Source organism: Entamoeba dispar, genomic scaffold (assembly GCF_000209125.1).
Source record: "Entamoeba dispar SAW760 scf_1105229461381 genomic scaffold, whole genome shotgun sequence".
Lineage (NCBI taxonomy): Eukaryota > Evosea > Mastigamoebida > Endamoebidae > Entamoeba > Entamoeba dispar.
The window spans coordinates 1-2,836 of record NW_001854664.1 but is presented as its reverse complement, the minus strand read 5'-3'; the positions used below and the strand labels follow the sequence as shown (position 1 = coordinate 2,836).

The window sequence follows — 2,836 nt, the reverse complement described above, 5'->3', positions numbered from 1 at the left end:
TTATCTATTTTCTATTCTATTTCTTTTTATTTTCTTTATTATTTCTTTCTTTATTACTCTTTTATTATTAATATTCTCTATTTTATTTATTATTATTTATCTTTCATTTATATTATTTATTTCATTTTTCAGCGAATTAAAGTGAAAATGAGAAATAAATTGAAAAGGGGGAAATGAAGAAATAACTAATAAAGAAAAGAAAAATGTTAATAGAATAAGAGTATATTCATCCAAATCAAAATAAAAATGGAGAAAGTTAAAGGTTCAATAAAATAAAAAAAGAAAGGAAGAAGATACTAAAATAAAGAAATAAAGATAATAATTAAAAGAAAGAAATGAACAAAGATGTAAAATTATAAGAATAATAAATAAGAAAGAAACAAAGAAATACATAAGAAAACAGAGAAATACAACAATAAATGAAGTGAGTCAGAAATAATTGGTAAATATAAAGTTGAACAATAAATTAAGACATGAACAAATAGAAAGTATAATAAAAATGATATAACAAATGAACTAATTATAGATAAATAACAATAATATTAAATAATGTTATTTTATTATTAATTTTATTATAAATCTTGTTATTTAAAATAATAAAAAATAAATACATTTGATTTATGAATAAAATGAAATGACATTGATATTCAGAAGCTATAAAAAGAGGAGAAGGAATATTTGATAGAATTGATGAAACAGAAAGAAGAAGAAAAATAATAATAGAAAAAAGTCAAGAAACAATTAAGCGAATGGAGACATTATTAATAGATAAAATGAACAAAATAATAGAAGGATGTGAGAAAGATGAAGAAACACTAATTAAAACACGGAATGAAATAATCAATAAAATCATTTCAATTGAAGAAATGAACATGAAAAATAAACTATTCAGAAAACCAAAAGATAAAATCACACAATCATTTAATAAAAAGAAACAAGAATGGAAAACAAATTACAGTGATTATTTAGAGAAGAAGAAGATAAAAGAAGAAGAAGAAAATAAAATAGAAAGAGTGAAAAGAATAATAAGAAAAGAAGAAATAACACAAATAGAAGAATGGACATCAAAAAAAGTATCCAATATAATATTTGATTCATATATTGATGATTGGAATAAGGATACATCAGTATTTGATCAAAGAATAATAAATAAAGAACAGATAATAATTATTGTTGAAGATGAAGATGGAAATAAACTTGGAGGATATATTAACTGTAAAATTGATAAAATTAGTAGTTATATAAATGATCCAAAATCATTTATATTTTCATTAAAATCAAATGGAAGAATACAAGGAATGATGAAATTTGATATTAAAGAAACTGAACATGGATTTTATTTATTTAATCGAACAAGCAATATAATGTTTTCAATTGGAGAAGATGATATTTGTATTTATAAAGAAAACAATAAAACAAAATCATATTGTAAACAACAATCATTTGAATATTTAGGAATAAGAAAAACACAATACAGGAAAGAACAAACAAAATATTTCACACCACAACGAATCATTGTAATTGAAATGAAATGATTTTTATTCATTATTATTTATTTGAAATATAAAAACTAAAAAAGAAATCAATTATAATTTACCTACAATTATGTTTTCATTTTGTTGAGAAGTGAGTGAATCAGTTTCTTTAACTTGTTTTATTTTTATTGAAATAAAGATCTTTCAATCGTTTTCGAATTAAGTGGTTCCTCATTTAATTTGTTATCTGATTTTTATTTTGAATTAAATGAGTGTTAAAATTCCTTGATGTTTATGATGTTATTTTAAGAAGAGTATATCCATAACCTATGACTATGACCAATCTCCTTTATCATCGACAATCACTTACAAACACTTTTTCTTGATAACACCGCAATATTTCATTCAAAAATATTATTGATAAATATATTTGAGTCCTGATAAATAATAATCCTTAACAATCACTCATAAAGAATGTTAATAATTAATAACCAATTAGTCTTGAACGTGACGTTATCTAACTAAAGGTACGTGACAACTAGACAACAACTGGTGATTCGAAGCTTAGATTCTTTTATGATTCTCTGTGGTGTCTTTGACGTGTCACATTTGAATTTATAGGTATTTATATTATTAATTAAAATATCTCTCCAAAGCACTATCAAAGAATAGTTTTTTGATTATCATTACAAAGAAACTATATGAACAAAAAATGAACTGTTTTTGAATTTTTTATTTATAAACGTTCTTTAATTAGTATAAATAAAGTGAGGAGAGGTAGTAGACTTAGAAATGAAATAAAGTCATTGATTAAATTTATTATTATGATGGTTTGATTTAAGAAGAATAACAAACTATTTTAAGTGTTAATATAACATTGAAAATGTTATGAAGTTATATTTAAATGAATTAATAGTTAATAAAAAGAATGATAATATTTAATGATAATTAAATAGAATTGAATAGATGAAATAAGGTATTCAAAACACAATGACTGATATGAGAAATAATAACAATTAAACCATAATTATTAATAAATCATTCATTTATTATTAATAAGATAACAACACAATACAACACAATAAATGAATAGAAATAATTAATAATAATACCAATCTCTTAAACAATTTAAATTAAACATATCTCTGATATTAACAATAAGATTATGGTTATTGATAAATGAGTATAACCCAAAATGAATGTAATAGAATTGTTATAACAGTTTCAAAAAAAGTACCAATATGTTCAAACTATAACAAATATAAAATACTGAATAACTTTTTATTACAAATACATATGTTCGTTTTTCTAAGTGAGAGTATTAAAAGATTTAAATTTGTATTGATAATATTAAATATTCA

General features: G+C 21.0%; 10 annotated features.

The window, feature by feature from the left end:
• Positions 1-9: 9 nt before the first annotated feature.
• Positions 10-128: a microsatellite.
• Positions 129-232: 104 nt separating this feature from the next.
• Positions 233-420: a microsatellite.
• Positions 317-503: a microsatellite.
• A 14-nt stretch (positions 504-517) lies between these two features.
• Positions 518-571: a sequence feature (AT_rich).
• Positions 572-1,581: a repeat region.
• Positions 1,576-1,930: a repeat region.
• Positions 1,914-2,092: a repeat region.
• Positions 2,093-2,097: 5 nt separating this feature from the next.
• Positions 2,098-2,121: a sequence feature (AT_rich).
• A 248-nt stretch (positions 2,122-2,369) lies between these two features.
• Positions 2,370-2,430: a sequence feature (AT_rich).
• Positions 2,431-2,498: 68 nt separating this feature from the next.
• Positions 2,499-2,534: a sequence feature (AT_rich).
• The last annotated feature ends 302 nt before the right edge of the window (positions 2,535-2,836 follow it).